This window comes from Mastigoproctus giganteus, chromosome 11 (assembly GCF_048544385.1).
Source record: "Mastigoproctus giganteus isolate SK-2022 chromosome 11, ASM4854438v1, whole genome shotgun sequence".
Lineage (NCBI taxonomy): Eukaryota > Metazoa > Arthropoda > Arachnida > Uropygi > Thelyphonidae > Mastigoproctus > Mastigoproctus giganteus.
This window is the reverse complement of record NC_143585.1, coordinates 115,899,893-115,923,153: the sequence shown is the minus strand read 5'-3', so window position 1 is coordinate 115,923,153 and position 23,261 is coordinate 115,899,893. Positions and strand designations below refer to the sequence as shown.

The 23,261-nt window shown below is 36.9% G+C and overlaps 1 protein-coding gene across 1 annotated transcript in view; it reads left to right on the top strand.

The window, feature by feature from the left end:
• The window catches only part of LOC150078367 (uncharacterized), a 103,644-nt gene that overhangs the window by 26,568 nt on the left and 53,815 nt on the right, over positions 1 to 23,261 (top strand). The window lies entirely within an intron of this gene.

Genomic DNA, 23,261 nt, shown 5'->3' with positions numbered 1-23,261 from the left:
TCTCTCCATGCATGGGTGTTTTTTAATTATAACAAAGTGATAATTCTTAGTGTATGCTTAAAAGTTAAATCGTTTTCTGTTGTCTAATGAGAACTTATGCAATTCAATCTACATTATTGAATATTTTTATCTTGCACAGAAGAGTGCAGTCATTTGTATGCTGTTATAACATCAAAAAATTCTACCTACATACTAAATTGTAAGTTTAGGTTTGAGAGAAAATAACAGAAATAGAACTTTGATTGGTGGTCCTGCTAAAATGAAGAGGTCTTTAAACTGCAAGGAGGTTACATAAAGTTAGAGATGCTCCTGTGATTGTAGCTAGTTTCCTGTAAATGAATAATCTGTTAAGCTTTCTTGAAAAGGTAAGAAAAGAGAAAATTAGAAAGGGATCTTGTGCATCGGGTCATATCTGTAATAAAATTGTTGTCTCGAGTAATTTTATTATTGAAAAGAATAAATGCCAGCTTAAGAGTGAAAGGAAAATACTGTGTAGTTAATCTTCTTAAGCCCTCTATGAGCAGGGCGCCTCCATAGCCAGGTGGGAAGGAGCAGCAGTGCGTAGCACACGCTTCTTGATTAGACCGGGGTTTGAGCCCATCACCACCAAATACGGAGGATGCGGAAAGGTCAGGGAATGACCACCGCATATCCTGGAGCAATATGGCCTTAGTTGCTAATGCTCCTAAAAAAAACCAAACAAACAACAACAACCCTCCATGAGCATGCACACACACACATGTTACGTTTTATATGCTCTTTCAACACAGTGACAGTAAATATATCAGGATGTGTATATTTTCTCTTGAAACTTTATGGAAATGTGCTGCCATATATCAACTGTGTTTACTATTAATAATGGCTATTTTTATATTTAGTGTGAAGCAACACATCCTTTCAAAAGAGGTGGCCCAAATAACCGGAATCCACTGTATATACAGAATAACACATATGGGACAGGAGTGAAAATTAGGGAATAGCGAGGAGGACGAATTCTGGAGTGGCATGGGAGGGACTTGGGGTGGTTCCAGACAGGTTGTTTGTCTATCAGTAGGCTAAATAATACTGGGGGGAGTGGTTGTTATGGGTTAGTCCATTGGTGGAGTGAGAGCAAGAAATAGAATTCTGGATTGTGCTTCCAGAAGTCACACTTCGTTATAAAACATGCCTTGAATAAGATTGAATAGATTGCTTCATGTTATCTTCAAAATGTCATTGTCACTATTGCTGTGTAAAGAGTGATATTTGCTTTTACTGTTCTTAAGAACATCTGCTTCCTGTGGCTCAATCAATATAAAGTTATGGAACTCTTAAATTATAAAGCATAGCACCTGTTAGATATTTGTATGGTGAGTTTATTAACCCTATTTGTTAGCCTTATGTGAAAAAAATACTTTTTCTTCAGTTAAAAAATAATCTTTTGATTTATAATAATTGTCTTTTAAATATTGCTCTTTTAGATAAAAAATAAAGGATTCAAAATGCATTAATACTTATAGTTTATTTATTACTTTTTTAACACATTTCTGCATAATGCAACACTCAATGTTGTTCATATGTTTCTAATTCTAACCACTACTGTTTTCAGCAGCACTTATTGCTACATATGCACTTGAGAGGGCAATGGACAGAAAGTTTTGGAGAGAAGTGAAATGTGTGGAGTGCTTTAAAAAGCTTTGCACTTTTTTTTTTTTTTTTTTTTTTAACCCTAGGTTGTAAATGTTAGAATTAACAAGGAATTTTTTATTTTAGAAAAAAAAAATTATTCATGTAATATTTATGTTCACCGTTTTATATTATAGTGGTTAGTTTTGCGTGTTACACAGTTTCCCCATGTGTAAATCTCATATTCGAGTTTCATAACAAGAAAGGTTACACGAGACACAAGATTCAAAGCTTAGTAATAATATAAGTGTGTGGATTACAGATATAGCAGTTGGTCTTTTAAAAGATCACTTTCAATGGATGTTTGAAGATTTTAAGGAAGTAAGAGCTTTCCAATTTAAACATTTGAGAAGTGTTAATTTGAGGAAATACCAGAATTAATGAACAGCGATGAGCGCAATTTATTGCATGTATTTTGGCTATTGTCAAGGAACATCAAGAAACCAGAAATGAATTGCATGAACTTTAAATTTCATAACTTTGTGCATGCTATCAGTAGTTAAGAACTTTGATTGTCGTGAAAATGAGACGTTACCTAACATGATTTGAATGCTTTTAATTTGCATGTGTAATGCTTTTAATAGGTTTAATTTATTTCTGGTGGCTATCATAGGTTAATTTATACGTCATAACTAGATCGTATATATAGCTTAGCTTAATTTTCAGCACTCATCTCATAGTAATCTGCTTAGCTGGTGGAGAGTTTTACCACATACATAGTGGTTATGGGATTCTAATAACTTACAGGGACTATGGGTTTAAAACTAAGTTATGGGCAATAAAAAAATTTTTTTATAGCCCATAACCTTAGTTTTAAAAAAAATAAAAAAAATTTTTATAGCCCATAACTTAGTTTTAAACCCGTGTAAGTTATTAGAAGCCCATAACCACTCTGTATGTGGGTAAAACTCTCCACCAGCTAAGCGGAGTCTATGAGGTGAGTGCTGAAAATTAAGCTAAGCTATACATGACGATCTAGTTATTACATTATAGCACATAAGGACTCCTTAAAAAATCAAGAGATCTCTCTCGAACAACAACAAACGGAGGAGGGAGGGAGGGGGGTGGGGGCTATTCAGATTTAACATAAATTCTAAACTCTCTCACTAAGATTAACTGAATAACATTTTACATGACTGGAAAAGAGCTCTTTGTCTTTTTTTTTTTTTTTTTTTTTTTAGCATTAACAATGCTGAAACAAATGTGCTTTATAAAGGAGTGTTCCAAGTTTTCATTTGTTCTGAAATTTTGCTTTCAGGCCTGGGCATGAACCCATAGTCACAGAACATTTGATAATAAAATATGTTAAAAAACTTGTGTTAAATGTGTTATACAGGGTGTCTCAAAAATATTGGTACAAACGTTTAGGGGAGGTAGGTAACATCTAAAGGAATGTGAATCGCATAGGAACCCATAACCGGAAACGTCACTGGAAAGTAGTAGCAGAGGCACAAGAAGCAGAAATGATACAAGACAGTAATTAGTGGCAAACATTTATTTGACATAATATTAACAATGGAGTACGAGATGGATGCATTTCATGATGTTACAACAGATGCTCGAAGGTTCCACCATGAGATGCGATGCATGCGTGACACCGATGCAGCATGGATTGGCGGACACGGTCGAACACACCTGGAGTTTCTTTGACAGTAGCAGCAGCGCAGACAAGTCTCGCCACGAGATCCATTTCTGTCTCCACAGGCGATTCATACACAGTGGATTTGAGAGCCCCCACAGAAAGAAATCAAGGCTCGATAAGTCAGGTGAACGTTGGGGCCAGGCAACAGGTCCACCACGGCCAATCCATCGACGCCCAAAACGCCTGTTAAAATGGTCACGAACACACCTTCCAGGCGCCCCGTCATGTTGAAACCAAATGTTGCGTCTCACATTTGCTGGAACATCGTCAAGTAACCCTGGTAGAACTTGTTCAAGAAAGATATGATATTTAGCGGAGTTCATGCAGGATGGTAACAGGTATGGGCCGACTAAGCAGTCACCGACTATACCTGCCCACACATTTATTGCGAAGCGATGGTGGGACGCACACCATGTGGGCCCTTGCTAATCCATACACTAGGTGCATGTCTGCCAGCTCACAGTTCGCATATCGATGCATGCTCTTTGTGCGGCAACTACTGCTTGAATGAGTAAACCAGAAATTTTCCCTCTCCCGAACTGATGAACAGCGCCGTGTACCGACTTATGGTGACGTTTATGGTTATGGGTTCCTATGCGATTCACATTCCTTTGTGTTACCTACCTCCCCTAAACATTTGTACCAATATTTTTGAGACACCCTGTATATATTTAAATTTACTGCAAAGAATAAACACAGTAAACTTAAGAGAACAATCACATGTCCAGAACCTATTAAAAAAAGAATAATATATATATATATACAGTGGCAGATAAAAAAACTGCATTACCTTTAAAAAAAGTAACATTTGTAGTGAAACATATAAGATGTTTGATTACAGTCATTTTGTTAGTTAGTTAGTTAGTTAGTTATTTGGTTTTTAGGAGCATTAGCAACTAAGGCCATATTGCTCCGGGATATGCGGTGGTCATTCCCTGACCTTTCCACATCCTCCGTATTTGGTGGTGACGGGCTCGAACCGCGGTCTAATCAAGAAGCGTGTGCTATGCACTGCTGCTCCTTCCCACCTGGCTACAGAGGCGCCTAGTCATTTTGTTTGTCCCAAAGCAAAGGTATTGCATCAGATAACACTTCTATTGCTTCAGACAGTAATTGCAAGGTATTGCCTCAACCATTTCTATAAATACGACATTGGAAGGGTATACACACTCATTAGTATCCTGTTTTGCAGAGGTGTAAGCCTGGTTCCATGTGTTCAGTTGACACCAAGGAAAAAAAGTGTAGCTGTTGCTCTGTCCCAGGAAGGGCTTTCTATGTTTGCTATCACTGATAAAATATCACTGCTGAAATTAAAGCGTGAAACTGGTGATGTGAAGAGAAGACCTGGATCAGGCTGTAAGAGAGTGACCAAGTATTCCCAAGATTGATATTTGAAGTGGCTATGCCTTCATAATTGCCATGCTAGTGCTCCTGATCTAAATCTGTACTTTGAGATGGCCTCTGATGTTGAAACAAGTGCACGAACTATCCAAAGATGGCTGTCAGAATGTGGTCAGCATGCCTGTTGGCCCAAGAAGAAGCCTTTGTTGACCCAACAAATGAGGAAGAAGCAACTTGATTGGGCTAAACCGCATATTTCATGGACAAAGGAGCAATGGAACACCGTCATCTTTTCTGACAAATCGAAATTTAACCTTGTATGGCTCGGATGGAAATGATATGTCAGAAGACAAAAATCGGAAGCATACCATCCTAACTGCATAACACTGACTGTCAGATGATCTGGGGATGCATAACAAACAAAGGGATGGGGCGAATTAAGTTTATTAACGGAATGGTGAATGCAGAAACCTACACTGCTATCTTGGAGGAGTGCCTGAAACCTGTTATTAGGGATCACCACACAGACGTCTAAAACTGCATTTTTCAACAGTACTCAAAACCTTGCTACACAGCAAAATTGGTAAGTTTTATGCTAAGTTTCTTCTTGTCTCACAAGGCTTAAAACATACACCAATGTTTTCCCTAATTTTTCTCCCTTAAGGTGCAGTCATACCTCAGAAATGCTGGAATTACAGTTTTGGACTGGCCCGGCAACAGTCCAGATTTGAACCTTATTGAAAATTTCTGGTACATAATGTCATCTAAAATTGTTCAGAAGAAGCCAACAAGTAAGATTCAGCTGCAGGAGTTAGCATTGTAAAGGTGTGGTACCACGAAATTGGGTAACCGTATATCCAGAAGTTGATTAACTCCATGCCAGATCATTAATTGCAGCTCAAGGAGGAACAAAAAAATATTGAGGACTTATTTTGCTGATTTACAGTACATAATACTATTACATTAACTTGTCATTTCAGTTTGTACATGTAAATGCAATAAAATCTATGGTTGGTTGTTATGATTGCCATTTGCATGATTTCTCATATTTCCATTAATTACGTATTTTACCCTTTGGGAAGATATTTATGGCAATTGGGTATATCAGGTGGAGTCTTTTTATTGAATTTCATTCACAGAGATATATATCCCATCTAACAAATGCATTTTGAACATTTCGGCAACCCACAATGCAGTGTAAAATACATTATTTGCAAAATTCACTAGTGATGCAGTTTTTTTGTCCACCACTGTATGCTTTTTTGGCTAAGGTAAAGAAAGCCAACACGAGAACAATGAGAAATGTCGGATAACTTGCAAGGAAAATATTTTTCCCGACACTGGACTCTAGTGCTGCTCGCTCTGTAAACAGATGGTAGGTGTTATCGGTCTGGAGCCAAAATTGAGAAGGATATATTGATTGACGGATAGGCGTGGCAAACGATGAAATGATTGGTGGTGGGCGCGACAGAGGACAAGCTACTGTGTAGTCATTGGTTGGCATTATAATGTGTATTTATGAATAAAGAACTGTGCATAATAGTTTTGTAATGAATGATGATAGTAGCGATGAATCTTTTAAAGATGGAAGAAATTTGTAGGGAAAATAAAACGTTGGTTGATTTTTTGATGAAAACTAAATTAATAAAAGTTTCGTTCTGTTCATTTTTATGTCCTTCATTATGTTTTTTTCTCATTATTAAAAGCAGATTTTTGGAGTTCATGAGTATTTTTACTCATTACATTAGTAGATTTAGGTTTGGTTACAAAAAAAAAAGGAAAAGGTTTCTTTATTTTTCGTTATATTTCATAACCTGACCTTAATTGGTAGGTTAGGAAATAATATAAGAAAAGAAAGATTCTATGTATATGTGTATATATATACATATAGTGAATAGGTGTTGATTGATGTTATGATACGTGTGTATCTGCACGAGTGTCTTTAAAAATAAAAGTACAATAATAATAAAAAAATAATATTTTGTTAGTAAACAATTTATGCGCTAGTCCACATGATTCTAAAGAAAAAAGGTTAGGTTACCCCCTCCATTTCAGGAGGCGTTCAAGCTCACATGGGATTCAAGTGGAGGTAAACTGACCTGTTTCACCATTAGGGCATATTATTGAACAAGAGAATAAAAATACAGTGATAAAAAAATTTATTTTTTTTTATGAATGTATTTCTAAATATGACTGATTCTAAAGAAAAAAGGTTATGTTACCCCCTCCACTTCAGGAGGGGTTCAAGCTCCCATGGGATTCAAGTGGAGGTAACCTAACCTTTTTTCACCATCATGGAAAGCGTTCATTAGGGCAAGTTACCATAAGTGCTACTAAAATGATACTAACCCGATGTTATCGTGTTCGCACACCAATCAGCACATTGTTTGCCACGCCTACCTGTCAATCAATATATCGTTCTCGACTTTGCTCCAGACCGATAACACCTACCATCTGTTTACCGAGCGAGCAGTCAAGGTCAAGGTGTGTTTGTTTCATTTGCGGTCTCCAGGGTTTCCCCTATATGCCGCTGTAGCATCTGAAAAGGTGGTGAAGGCCGGCAAGTGTATGTATGTAGGTGTGTAAGTATGTGTCTTGTTATGATGAGTGTTGAGTGCCGGCACTGGCGACTTTGCAGCCAGGGGGCAGGGGACACCTGGTCCCCTGCCCTCTGACTCCCAACCTTGGCCACGAGGAGGCGCGTGCCGACCGGGCTAGCCGAGTGGGTAAAGTACCTGCCCGGCAACCCAAAGGTCGCGGGTTCGATTCCCGCCTCGGGCTTGGATCAAAGTACTGCAAAAACCTTGGGAGGTGCAATATGGCCACAGAAGCCGATGCGCCAACAACTACCAAATCAAAAAAAAAAAAAAAAAAAAAAACGAGGAGGCGCGCCAGGTTCACTTTCTAGTTGAGACTCTTACTGGGCTATCAGGCAAGCCTGGGAGCCCCAAGGGAAAGGAAGTGGAGATAAGAATTGAGGTATGGGGAGGTTGCATAGAAGATAAGGGGGAGATAGACCTCACATGAAATAGAAGAGAGAAGTTTACAATAGTGGATAGAGTGAAAAAAAAAAAAAAAAAAAATTATAGATATATATATATATATATACAGGCATACCTCGATTAACGAATAGGATGCGTTCCACGAAATTACTTCGTTAAGCGAAACTTCGTTTTCAGAGGTAAAAATACTATGGCCAGAATAGGGATACGTTCCTACGTAAAGAAAATGAAAAGCTTTTTTTCGAACAAAGAAAAGTTTTATTAAATAAACAGTCAACTTACATACAAAGTGAAATCACATTTTAAAATATGAGGTTAAAGTTGATTGTTTATGCTTTTTTTCTCTTTCATTTAACAATTGCCTATACGGAGTTATTGCATTTAACACTGATCGCTTAACTATAACACTTCTTCCTAAATCGGGATCATTTTCACTAAAAAAATTTAAAACGTTTTCAATGTCATTTAAGTACCTTTTTAAATCTTTGGTTGTTAACACTTTTTCGGCAGGAACTTCTTTAACTTCGCCTTCATTATCTTTGTCTTCGTTGCTAACAAGGTTTTCTAAATCTTCCACTGAAAAACCATCATCTTCTGCATTCAATAAATTTCTAACATCCTCTTCATCGACATTTTCGAAACCTATTGATTGAGCCATCTGGATAACTTCATTTCTAATTTCTTGGATGTTATTTTCTTCTTCTAGTACAACTTCTGGCCATATTTTGCGCCAAACTCCATTTAAGCATTTCTTAGTGACTTCTTTCCAAGAACTATCAATGTTTTCAATTGCGTTTTTAATGGTGTAGTTTTTCCAAAAAGTTTTAACTGTCATTTCCACTTTATCCTCTAGTTCAGTTAAATTGCTTAAAGTTCGACGCAGATAATAAGCTTTAAATGATGCTATTACTCCCTTATCCAATGGTTGAATCAGGGAAGTTGTGTTTGCTGGAAGAAACACAACTTTGACAGGAATGCATGTGTCCAACGTGTTAAGATCAGTAGGATGTCCCGGAGCATTGTCTAACAACAAAAGAGCTTTTTCTTCAAAGTTGTTTTTTTGACAATACCGTTTTACTCCAGGACAAAAGTGGTTAACAAACCAATCAGTAAATAACTCCTTGGTAACCCACGCTTTTCTATTTGCTTTCCATATTACAGGTAAATTCATTTTTATGTTACCTTTTAACGCCCTCGGATTTTCTGAATGGTAAACTAATAGCAATTTTAATTTATAATCACCAGAGGCATTTGATCCAAAGAGTAACGTTAAACGGTCTTTGGCTGCTTTAAATCCAGCAGCTGATTTTTCTTCAATAGAAATGAAGCTTTTTGTTGGTAGCCGTTTCCAGAACAAACCGCTTTCGTCAACATTGAACACCAAATTTGGTGGAAATTTTTCACGTTCAATTATTTCCTTTAGTTTTTCTGGAAATTTATTTGCAGCTTCAACATCTGCACTTGCAGCTTCTCCTGTTAATTTTACACTATGAATCCTGGCCCGTTTTTTAAATTTCTCGAACCAACCACGAGAAGCCCCAAAGGTTTCCGTAATTTCTTCAGTTTGTTTAGATTTCAGGTGATTAAACAAAAATAATCGGATGATTGTCGGGCGTTGGCCTTAAATTGGAATATTTTTTTATGTTAAATGGGGCTTGAAATTGCGGACTTCGTTATATCGAGGCTTCGTTATCAGAGGTAACGTTAACCGAGGTATGCCTGTATATATATATATATATATATATATATATATATATATATAAAAATAAATAATAATAAAAAAATAACTATATACAATGTTTACTATTAGCTAAGTGAGTACGATCACCACTCCTGGGGGACTTAATCAGACAACCAAAACTATGAATAACACTTCATTACATTAATTAACACCATTTGAAAAGTATTAGGCCACAGCAACCAGACACATTTGTTCAGTCGTTTTACAGGACTCAACCACTTTACCTCAACTTTACCGAGCGAGCAGTGCTAGAGTGTCGTATCGGGAAACTAATTTTCCACGTAAGTTATCCGACGTTTCTTGTCATTCTCGTGTTGGCTTTCTTTACCTTTGCCGCTTTTTTTTTAATAGGTTCTGAACATGACTGCTGCTCCTGCCTTTTTGCTATATAATAGAATTTGTTTTCAAGAGATAATATCACAATCAAGGAAATATGTACAGAGCTTTAAGCAAAGGTTTAATAGGACAATGAGAGTGACACATGGGAAGGCCACCAGAGTTTCCTTTGGTGGCCTAACAAAGTGCCTAATTCCAGGTTCCCACAACAGTTTGTTATGCCACTGGGTAAGAGAAAGAGCACATTCTCACCATCGAGCACAACTCATTTTTGAATATGGTGATTACAGTATGAACAGGCAGGACAGATGGGTGAGAGTAATGCTCTTGGTTAAGAAACACACAGAATCTAAGGCAGTGCACCTAGGTGATATGGGTGGCTAGTGCAATGTTGAGTCAGTTGATATAACATGAGCACTGAGAAAACAAACATGAGAATAAAAGTCTGCTGTAGGCCAAATGGTTATGATAAGTATAACGAACATCATTTATCAGATTAAAATGTGCCAAGGGTAAGAGGAAGGGCTTTTTTGCTTTTGGTCTTAGACAGTTTTTAAATTCCTTTTGGTATCATTGGGATCAACTGATAAAGTTTCCAACCGAAATTCTATATAGGGGCATTTAAGGAAATACCCATAGAAACTACTAAGCTTTTTATACTAACCAAAGAATTTTTTGCTACTTTTGTTTAGTTGATTATCCTTATGTTAACAATAGAAGGAAAGGAGGAACAATACTGGTCCATTAAATGCGAATGGCATTGATGATCCTGTTCAGGTTGCTGACAAACTAAATAATTATTTTGCATCTACATTCATGCATAAAAAAAGTTTTTATGGATGGAAAAACCAGAAGTGCATAAAATTAAAACTGAGAGCTAAATGATTTTGTCATAACTGTGAAGAAACTGGAAGAGAAATTGCTGAAGCTAAAAGTAAATAAGGCACCTGGGGCTGAAGGGGACAAACTACCAAGTTGCTGGAATTTTGATCTCTGTGCCGTTTATTTCCCTCCCCTGGTTTCTGAGGATTGTGTCCTCAATCTGGTGGCATGGATGTCATCCACAATAAATCATTGCCGAAAGATCGTCATCCTCAGAAACTTTAACCTTCCATTGCCAGCCACAAAAGAAAAGCTCCTCGATACATTGTCCTTGAACTTGTTGGATGGACATTGGTCTTATTGATATTCCTTCCTCACATGTCGATGCCACCCTACAGTGCATCTTCTCAAACTGTTTGGTAAAAGAAACCCTGACCATAACCGATAACTTTCTCCCGTCTGATCACGATCCAATATGCCATAATTTCACTGCAGGCACCTTAGGATGATCGCTTGCTAGTACAAGCTACAAACACTGTCAGGAGAATGTACAATCCAAAATATATCAACATTGAAAAAGTTACTACTCTTTTCCAACTTTACCCATGGAACATCATTGAGATGGCTTACTGGCTGTTGAGATGGATGGAATTCATTGCAAGATCTGCAATGTCCAAAATATGCATCCTTAGTCTCCACTCAAAGCCGAGGTGAAATCACCTTCTGACAAAAGCCTTGAAGGAAAAATAGGCAGTCCATGCATCCTATAAGAGGTTGCCTTCAGAAGACACATATGCCAAATTTTCCAAAGTTTGGATTTCCAGAAGAGCAAAAGATCAGTTATTGATAATTTAAAGAACGGTCAGCTGGCCAGGAGCAAACATGTGTGGTCCACAAGTCACACTTGCAACTTCCTGTTTTTCAATGTCCAGGAATGGTGTGAGCATGTGTTGTATTTTAAGAGAGATTCTGTGTGTCTGAAGTATACCCTTGGAATGAAGCACGTAATGTATCTGGGCCTATCAGTAATATTGAAATTTCCAAAGAACAGCTAATAAAAATAATAAATTCACTATGTGACAAGTCCACCATAGGAATTGATGCAATACCTCTTTTTAGTCTTAGAATTGCTTCTTATTTCATCAGCAGAGAGAGCTCATCCATCTCTACAACAAAGTACTCAAACAGGCACAGGTGCCTTCAAGCTTCAAGTCATGGCAGTTCCAAAAAAGCCTCATGCAAAAATACCTGTGAACTTCAGGCTGATATCAGTCACCTCTCTCTTCCTAAAATGCCTGAAGAAATGCATATATAATGGAGTCAAGCATTCTTGTCTCTTTCCAAAGCAAGAGACAAAGAATGCTTGACTACCATTTGGACAAAAAGCAAGTGTTCTGCTCTTAGCCTGTTTGAAATCTAGTTTGGACTGATTAATAATTGCTTTACAATTGTTGCAAGCTTTGGTGTAGGCAGAAAATGAACCTGGAGATTTGGCTGTGAGCCAATTGCAAAATGCAAACATTCTTATCTTGAACAGCCTTAGTGAATTTATTGGAAAATTGGAAAACCAATGTTTAGATAAAGGACGAGATGTTAAGGTAGACTGTAAAATAACAGATTTCATCCCTACAAGAATAGTTTCACTGACACAATCTGAGCAAATATTGCCATCAGAAAATTTAAAATAGTAATCCAACTACGGAAAAGAATAGTAGAAATCTCGCAGATCATCCCATTTTCCATTCTTGTAATGCCAAGCAACATGAGGTTGAGAATTGCTATGAGAGGAAGTCTCCATTGGAGAAGAGACCATCATCAAGTTGTGGTCTGGGGTGCCTAGAGGATTACTCGCTCAACTGTGTAATTGGAAGGATTGTTTGTGAGAAAAAGATCAAAGTGTTAGCTGTATGGTTAGGATTGTGTGATATTCTGATAGGTAAATAAACAATCTGTGAGGTCATTAGTAATTGCAAAAGCCTCAGCATCTCAGCCAGCTGGAGTTGTGATCATTAAAATCACCAAGGGAAAATTACCTCACTGTTAGGAAAGTTGGACTGGATAAAGTCAAGTTTCAAAGAAAGGAAGTCAAAGAGTTCCAAGTGATTAATAGAGGTTGGAGAATGATAGAGGCAACAGATAAATTTGTCAGAATGGGATAGAGAGATTTTAAGCCAAAGAAGATTGAAAAGAGGAGATTCCAAAGTACTAAGTCTCTGACAGGAAATATCGGAGCAGATATATCCCCAAGTACCACCTTTGAAACAAAAGGAATCATACAGAAAATAATTAGGACAATTGAGATGTTTGTTGTTATTTGGTTTTTTTTTTTTAGGAGCATTAGCAACTAAGGCCATATTGCTCCGGGATATGCGGTGGTCATTCCCTGACCTTTCTGCATCCTCCGTATTTGGTGGTGACAGGCTCGAACCCCGGTCTAATCAAGAAGCTTGTGCTACGCACTGTTGCTCCTTCCCACCTGGCTACGGAGGCGCCTACCAATTGAGATGAGCAGTCGTTGAATCAACTGACAATTGGGATTCATTGTGTACATGAAATTAGAGCCTCATAATAATATTTTTTTTGTTACAAGTGAGCAGCTGACAGTACTACTGCCATAAAAAAATGGAGAAACTTGACAGAGACAGTTTCACCATTTTTTTATGACAGAATGTGTTGAAAAATAAAAATGCTTAAATACTTTTGTTGTTGTCATTCTATTATTTCTACCTGAGGGTACATAGAGCAACTTGATCACCCCTTGTATGTACATTCTTGGGTTTTTTTTTTTTTTTAGTCGCCTCATATCAACTGGATATATAAATGTTGATGATTAAGCTTCACACCAGCCAGAAGATAAGTAAATTTAATACTGTAACTAAAAACTTTATTTACAATAAAATAAGTATAAAATAGATATACTTACAATAAAAATATAAATAACACTGATAAAATATACTAAAAACATAGAAATTAAAAGCGAAAAATTTGCTTTAGCTTTTGGAGGCAGCAGTCTCCTTCCTCAGCAGCATATGTCTACTGTGTGGCACATCCTTAAATAGCAGATCCACGGCACACATCACATGGTTTCATGGTTGGTTGATGTGTGTCGTGGATCTGCTATTTAAGGATGTGCCACACAGTAGACATATGCTGCTGAGGAAGGAGACTGCTGCCTCCGAAAGCTACAGCAAATTTTATCGCTTTTCATTTCTATGTTTTTAGTATATTTTATCAGTGTTATTTATATTTTTATTGTAAATAAAGTGTTTTTAGTTACAGTATTAAATTTATTTATCTTCTGGCTCGTGTGAAGCTTAAATATCAACATGAATTGTCCCAGCCTTGTAGGCTTATTTAGTGGATATATAGAGATTAGACATTAATACAATAATCAGGATCGAGTACAAGACAAAATGAATTATGGAAAACTTTATTTTAATAAAGTTTTCTTTAACGTTAGAGCTGTTATCAAATATTCTTGTGAAAAAGAACTGGACTCTGACTGATATTCACAAAGGGTTGGTGGGGACACTAGATGAATTTGCTCCATCATCTAATATAGTTAAAAGATGGTGCCGTGACCTTAATATGGCAGGGAATTTTGTGTGAAGATGATCATGCTAGAGGAGTTCTAAAAATGCCGCCAATCCAGAAAATATCAAAGCACAGAATGTTGTCTGCAGTACAGGCCATATTGATTGATATTTTGGGCATTAGAAATGTGTAGCAAGGTGGGTGCTTCAAATGTTGATACCCGACCAGGAATGCATGCAGGCCTTGGAAAGTCAGTCTCTGCATGTACTGCTCCAACCCAGAAGGCTTATGGTAGATACATAACAATTCATGTATCTATCATGACTCTATTACTTTGACCCTGAGTGAAAAAAAACAGTGTGGAGTGGAAACATCATCAATTGCCATCCACAAAGAAATTTGGATTGCAATCTTCACTGATGGCATAATTTTTTTAGAGTTGCAGGATATTGTCCTCATTGGTTACTTTGAACATGGCCAAACCATCACAGTTCAGTACTGTGCCAACCTAATCCCAAAACTATGTGATTCTATCAAAAAGAAAATGAGGCAAGAAAAGCTCTCTTGTTGTGTGCTCTTTTTTTCAGGATGATGTCCATGCACAGAAGTGTCCCACCTTGCAATGGTTGCAATTACAGATGTGTCATTTTAATTGTTACCTTGTCCACCCTATTCACTAGATTTGCCCACAGTGACTTTCATCACTTTCATTCCCAAATCTAAAGAAATACCTTCGATGGAAGAAATATTAATTCCTTCTTCGGGGTAAGAAATTTACAGATAATTCTGCTGTAATGGCTGCTGTGTATCTGGTTGGATAGACAAGAATTTTATTTTATTTTTTTGGTAGAAATTAGTCATGGAATGCCATTGGCAAAAGTGTTTTAGTATTGTAAGAGACTATGTTGAAAAATAAAAATACATACTTGGTCATCCTATTATTTCTACCTGAGGGTACATAGAGCAACCTTGATTACCCCTTGTATGTACATTCTTGGATTTTTTTTTTTTAGTCACCTCATATCAACAATGAGGATCGAGTACAAGACAACATAGTTATGGATCATCATACGGACCGTTTAATAATAAAGTTTTCCTTAACGTTATTTATTATTTTTTTTTTATTAGTTACTGGGGCAACAAAGCAAACTGACTCGAAAATCAAAGGTTAATCCTTGATCTGAATGTTGGACAAGGGGATTTATTCAGCTCACATAAGCAGATCTATTTGAAAAATGGCTTTAGAAACTTCAACTTGTCATAACTGGGAAACAAATATTTTTGATGTTATGAGACAAAAACATTTTTTTTTTTATATATAAGGAAAAAGATTCATAGCATAATTTTAATGAGAGTGTTTGTTTCAAAAATTTGATGGTCTTCTATTCTATATTAGAAAAGAGTTCTATTTCTTGTATGTGTAAAGGTTTAAATTACAAATTTAATAGCTTTATTTGTCATTTCTTGTCTTTTTAAACTGTTAAATAAAATCAAAACTTTTTATATTGCAGCCCAATGTCAAACATATTTAGAAATATCAAACATTTCAAACTAGTTATTTTGCTATTTATTAGTTCAGATTTTTGGTGCAATCAAATGCAAATAACCTGAAGACACATTTAAGTGATTAAAGGATTAAAGTGTTCTCATTTTGATATTAGTCTGTAATAGTAATATAATATCTGCATTCACCCTCTTTTACGCTACTACACTTACCCTACTAAGTCTACTCTTAAATAGACTGTGTATGGTAGTGACCCTGAGTTCATTCTTGCAGTGGCAGGGCTATTGGTAAGCTGAGGCATGACATATTCATGCAATGAAACTTGCAAAGAAATAGAGATCATTCTATTCTTCTTCTATATAAAGATTTTGTACGATAAAGGACACATGGACCCAATTGCTTTTAACCTCCTAAGAATGTAAAAGCTGTCTGTTATTTCAACAAATCAGTAATAATAATATTTTCTTGTTTATACTCCAGCATTCCCACCAGGTCAGAGGGGTTTAGAATAAATCATGCATACAATCATTAATTGTATTTAGCAGTCATGCAGGCTTGAACCACTGTCCATTCAAAGAGCATGTTCTGATGCATACTTGCCATTGACAACTCGGCTACATCAGGAACATAAGAAAATGTTCTTATTTATACTCCAGAATAACCACCAGGTGAGAGGAGTTTACAGTACATCATGAATACAATTGTTAATTGAATTTTAGCAGTTACGTGAGCATGAATCACAGTCCAGTGTGGTGACTATGTGCACTCATGTCCCTGACCACATGGCTATGTCAGGCATTGGTCAATAAATCAGTAATCAGTCACTAATTGATTTGTTGAAATCAGTAATTGACTGATAATAAAACAGCATTTATTTATTAATTTAAAATACAGTTTTCTGCATGCATTATATATAATTTGATCATAAGCATATTTGTGCCATGATCACTTCAGAATGTAAAGTTTGTTAAATGCTACTTTGACACTTGAGTTTAAAAAAAAAAATGAAGTTCTTCTATCTTGTATGTTTAATAGACAGAAAACATTGCTCCATTTAAACAGAAGGGATAATACTTTATTAGATTCCGTGTTACACCTTTAAAAAAAAAAAGTAATGTTCCAACTTATTTCTGTTATGCTTTACTATATATTTCTATAATACAGCATGCAGACTTCATACTTCCTTTTCAGATTAGCATTTTTCTTTTAAAATTAACATGTACTTCTATTCACTGATTAACATTAATGTCGTCAACAAAACAAAGATATTATACGAGAATGTCAATGTACATTTGGATTTGAGTTGAAAGCAGTAAACTAGTGATTCATCCCACAGTTCCCATGATGACATTCAAATTGATCATTTGAATGATCAATTTGAATGTCATCTGGTTTTGAAATACTGCATACAGCTACTCCTTTACTGCATACTAAAATTCTGGTTTTGAAATACTGCATACAGCTACTCCTTTATCAGTTTTAGAAATTTCAGCCAGTTATATAATACACTTTATGTAGCAAAGAAATGAATTACAACAAAAACAGAATGTCATTAGTTAAATGTTCCATTTTTATACTGTCATAACAAAAGCCATGTTGAGCTATCATTCATCATCATTCAACTAATAATATTCATGCTCTAACAGAATGTTGCTGATGATGGTTTAGTATCTGTAATAAGAGTATCATGCTATACTTTTGTTGAACATTGATGTAAACCTCTGTGAGGTATAGACCATCATGATTGTAAAACAAAAAAAAAAAATTTGTATCATGCATGTGTTGTAAGATTGACTTGTATAACACTGTGGAGACTGGATTTTTAGGCAACCTGATACACAAACTTCATTGAGTCCCTTATTAATTTTATTTCATTCTCTATTAGAACATAGTGTTGTGTGTTAAGTGGCATCGGTGGTTGCCCACAACTCCACTATCAGTTCTCTCATATTAAGATACAGTTCCTTGTAAATGCCAGAAAGCATGAGTGATGTTTTGTTAATGTCATGTAATGCTGGGCTCTGTTCTTCTGCGGCACTCCATGGCCTAAGGGGCTCGTGGAGTGCCTCAGACCCCTAGGTCCCATCCATGGCACAGCAGCCAGACCAGGAAGTCTGGAATCATTACTCTGGCTAGGCTGTCCCTGGGGTCACCTAAGCTCCCCAGTGAGGGCCCACAAAAAATAAAATAATAATAATAAGCAAGTAAATAACGTCGCATTTTAGGACAAATGCATCAATTCCGTTTGCAGCTAACTACTAAATAGTTATAAGATTGGCAGTGTATATCTCATATTGTGAACATCTTCACGAGTTGCCATGATATTCAAAATGCGACGTAATTCAAAGGCATCTCTCATATTGCGGGATTATACTTTGCAACTGCCTTGCCATCATTGCCACGCCCAGGTGCCTGCCACCCACCAAAGAGGAGCCAATCAGCTCCAAAATGGTGCAGTCTGGACTGAGAATAAGTAGCAATAGTCTCCTCCTATGGCGAAGAGTTACTTATTCGAGGCAGTGCAATATCATGGCAACTCGTGAAGGTATTAACAATATGAGATATATATAATGATGCCAATCTTATAACTATTTAGTAGTTAGCTGCAAACAGAATTGATGCATTTGCACTAACTTGTAAGGAAGTAAATAAAATAATAAAATCAAATTTTAAAAATAAATAAAATAAAATAAAAATATAATAATAATAATAAAAAAATTAAAAAAAACAGTGGCTGGTGGAGGGATTCGACTGTCAATTGTAAGTTCCCCTCTGCTGGAATTTGCCATCCTTCAGGTAAGTAGTGAGTATTCATCAGCTTAGTTGTAGTCTTGCTGTGGGTAGCCGCAAATGGCTGTGTTTGCACATTTTGTCTTAATCTGTTGTTGTTTTCTTACAGTGAATACAATTTAATGTAAGCAGAGGTGGTTGTATTTGTCCTTTTCAGTGAGCAGGTAGTATTCAGCTCCTCTATACAGCGGTCCTATTCTGGAGAGATAATAATTGGAACAGGAGTGTAAGACATGCTCCCATATCTCATCTTCTCCACAAGTACACTGTTGGCTATCTGCCAGTCCAAAGGAATGTAATTTTTGGTTAAAGGGTCCATGGCCTGTAATTAAGTATGTGACATTCAATCCTGGAGCAAACCAGGGACATTTCCTTTTGTCTAATTTCTTGATCTTGGGGATAAATCTCTAAGTTGCCACTACACTAGGTAGTGGCATCCCACCTGCTTTGCCAAACCTGGTAGAGGTTTTGAAGTACTTGCTTCTTTTCCTGTTTTATATTGTTACTTGGAGTTGTGATGTTTAGGATTGTTGCAGGTAATGTTTCCTTAGATGATAGGATAATTTCTATAAATAATTTCTAAATCCAGTGGGAGGTTACCCGTGATGACCTGGAGGTCACAAGTTGAAGTGGTTCTGCATGCTCGTGTGATGGTCAGTAGAATCATCCTTTGCAGTGAGTCTTATTTTTTTTCCTGATTAGTGTTTTGTCTACGCTGTGGCACCATATGTTCATCATCAGTAATTCAGTCTTGTGACTGATCATTTCCTCATATGAGCTGCTGCCATCTTTGTCTCTCTTGATCCATTTGTTTTAGTTCCTCAAAATTTCGAAGTCCAGCAATGTCCTGATAACGGTCTTTTTTGGTCCCTAGGGCATTTTCCCTCTACAATCCCTTCCATTGCATGGAGGGGATTGTAGAGGGAAAATGGCCCATGGATTTGATTCTAGTTGATCTTATTCTACCTAGAATTTTCCTTTGTTCTTGAACATGTCTTAATACTTCCACATTTGACACTTTTTTTTAGGCAATTTAATTTTTTCCATCCTTTGCCAGCACTCGAAGGCCTCAAGTCTCTTTTTGTCTCTCTTTGTTAGAATCCATGTCTCTGCTGCATATAGTGCCACTGACCAGATATATGTTATTTCTATCTTCTTCCTAATTTCCTGTGACATCCTCTTCTGTGTAATTTTTTTTTTTTTTTTTGTAGTTGTTGGCGTATCGGCTTCTGTGGCCATAATGCACCTTCCAAGGTTTTTGCAGTACTTTGATCCAAGCCCGAGGCGGGATTTGAACCCGCGACCTTTGGGTTTTTAGGCAGGCACTTTACCCACCCGGCTAGCCCGTTCGGCTCTGTGTAATCAACGACAGTTTATTCTTGAAAGATTGTTTTGCAATTCTGGATTGGATCTCAGTTTGACATGAAATGTCCTGTGTAAATAACTGCCCCAGATATCTAAAGTGCTCTACTTGATCTATTCTTACTCCGTCGATCTCAATTTGGAAGGAAATTATCCTTTTACCCATCATCATTGTCTTTGTTTTCATTGTGTTTATTTTCATTCCATACTTCAGTGCTTTCTTATTTAGTCTTTTGATCATTTTTTGCAGCGTAGTAGGGCAACCTGCTAGTATGGCCTGATCGTCTGCAAAATTAATAGTCTGTACGTACTTATCACCTATTTTAACCCCCCCCCCCCACTTCTTATTCTCAAGTGCCTCCTTAATTATCACTTCGGCAAAAGCAAAAAGCAAGGAATAAACTAGGTAAAAGTAACCATCCTGTCTTACTCCCTTTTTAACTTTAGCCACCATATGTTAGCACAGGGAAAAAGATGCTTTTATAAAGAGTTGGTAGAGTTCTCAGCCCCCAATCTGAGCAGGTCACACTCGTAATAAGGCCAACAAACTTCTGTATCTTGTTTTTAGTATACTGAACACTCTGTACAAATGTAAGTTTATTATCCACAATGAGTATTTCCAGCATTTTGCATTCAAATTTTATGGTTGGGTTTGTTGTCAGTTAATTTACCTTTCATGATTATGGCCTTTTGTCTTGCTGGGTGATATCTTTAGCTTGTGTGTTTTAGCCCACTCTGAAAGTAAATTCAGGACTGTATTTATTCTGATTTCCAGTTGCATTTAAGAATTTAAAAAATTCTAAATTCTTTTATAAGCATTCAAGGAATTAATCTTAGAAGCTACTAGGCTTTTCATACCAACTAAGAAATATTGTTCAAGGTTTAGATTTAGGCCTAAATGGATGTCAGGTGAACTTATGACACTCGTAGCAGAGAAGAAAAATGCATGGGATGCGTATAAATTATCAGGGAACAGAAGCCTATGGTAGATATAAACTAGTCTGTAATCAAGCCCAAAAGAGGTTAGGCAAGCAAGAGCAGATCACGAGAAATCTTTGGCAAAGGATGTAAAGAAAAACAGCACAGACTTCTTTCCTTTTAAAACTTTAGAGGGAAGGGGATGAATCAAATTCCTGATGGGATTTCTCCACTTGTTCTCAAAACCTGTACTCCTTCTATCTCCTTTTCACTTTCTTATTGGTGAAACAGAAGAAACAGGAAATTTCCAAGCAATAAATGCGTGGGCAGATATGGTCAATGACTGCTTAGTCGGCCCATACCTGTTACCATCCCGCATGAACTCCGCTAAATATTGGATCTTTCTTGAACAAGTTCTACCAGGGTTACTTGACGATGTTCCAGCAAATGTGAGGCGCAACATTTGGTTTCAACATGACGGGGTGCCTGCCCATTATGGAAGGTGTGTTCGTGACCATTTGAACAGGCGTTTTGGGCGTCGATGGATTGGCCGTGGTGGACCCGTTGCCTGGCCCCCACGCTCACCTGATTTATCGAGCCTTGATTTCATTCTGTGGGGGGGGCCCTCAAATCTATCATGTATGAATCGCCTGTGGAGACAGAAATGAATCTCATGGTGAGACTCGTCTGCACTGCTGCTACTGTCCAAGAAACTCCAGGTGTGTTCGATCGTGTCTGCGAATCCATGCTGCGTCGGTGTCATGCATGCATTTCGTCTCATGGTGGAACCTTTGAGCATCTGTTGTAACATCATGAAATGCATCCATCTCATACTCCATTGTTAATATTATGTCAAATAAATGTTTGCCACTAATTACTGTCTTGTGTCATTTCTGCTTCTTATGCCTCTGCTACAACGTTTCCGGTTATGGGTTCCTATGCGATTTACATTCCTTTAGATGTTACCTACCTCCCCTAAACATTTGTACCAATATTTTTGAGACACCCTGTATATACTTGTGTGTGGGGGGGAAATCCCTCAGCTCCTGGAAATTCTCATTTTTTAACGCAGTCAGGTAGCTTGTGGGGCTTAGTACTTGAGGGGAGCTGCTGTACAAAAATCATAATAATGGCCACTGATGGCGATACTAAGGTACAGGGAAATAAAAACTAATAAATAAATACCCCCTGTCCCCTCACACAATAAATAAATACCCCCTGTCCCCTCACACACACACACACACAATTTAGATTTGGTTTCCTCACAAAGCTTAACCGTCAGTCCCTTTCTTTGATAATACGGATATAGTGCCATAACAAGTCAAAAAGGAAATAAGATTTTTTGAAGATGAGAGAATAAGGGGATGGTTAAACTGCAACTCGTCTACGACTATCTCAGTACAAAACACCAACCAGTATGGAATCCAAATGGACATTTTCCGTCACTAATTAAATATGTACCAAAATTAGATCCGGTTTAAACGATAACACAATTGAGTTTCTTAAGGGCTCACTTTATTCGGACAGGTAGTGTGGATGCTTATTTTTTTGTTTTTAGAATAACTGTATATTTAATAATTTTTGCTAGAATATTTATTATTATAATAAAAGATTGATTTAAAACGTGAATTCAAGTAATTATTTGTTTTTTCCATACTTTATTGTCATCAAAATTTATTGCGAAAAAATATTTATTTTAGGATACCAGTATCCCGGTTTCATAAATTAAAAATACCGGTATTGAGATTTTGACCGGTATTGTAAGCCCTGTATTGTATCCACGAGTATAGGGCTCCTGGACAGTTTGCAGGTCAGTTTATTTTTCTCTTCCATTTTCATCTTAAGCTAGTCACCTCTGGCTCTTTCACGCTGTGCATTACACTGAAGAAATTTTAGCGAAAGGCAAGAATTTGTATTTAGTTCAACATTCATAATTTATTTTCACTTTATAGGCTTTGAGCCCTTTCTTGGTATACAGCCCATTTTAAGTCCCGGTGTTTATAGTTCAGCTTTGCTTCCTTACAGTTTGCACATTTAGGTTCTGTATGGCCTTTTATTCCACAGTATCCGTACATGGACTTTTTCTGTACTTGTGTGGGTGGTGTGGCCAAACCTCTGTCATTGATAGCAGTTTAGAGAATCATGTTCCATGAATTTATGGTAGTCCAGCTAGCTTAGACTCTGGCCTAGTTTTTTAACATATTCCAGGCTGGAGGATACCTCAAAAATGAAATTACAGTATAATTGTGATTTTGATGGAAATGTTCTTTTCAGGAGGAATTTTCTTTTCATATCTTCACTGGACATATGAACTACAAAGTTCTTTGTATAGACTTGCTCTTTTCTACTTTGAATAACAGTATTGAAGAGTTCCTCTTCCTGGGAATCTCCCAGCAACAGGAATCCTTCAATACTCTGCTTTCAGTCCCATCTGGTCCATTTTTATATTCTTTACTTTGGAAGCATCCTCCTCCTCTTTGATGGTCTCTGTTCTACTTCCTGGTTTCTAATCTTTCTTAAAGTTTTGATCTTTACACTTTTCAAGTGTGGCTTCACTTGAAAAGTGTAAAGATCAACGATTGACTTGATTGACTAATCACTGCC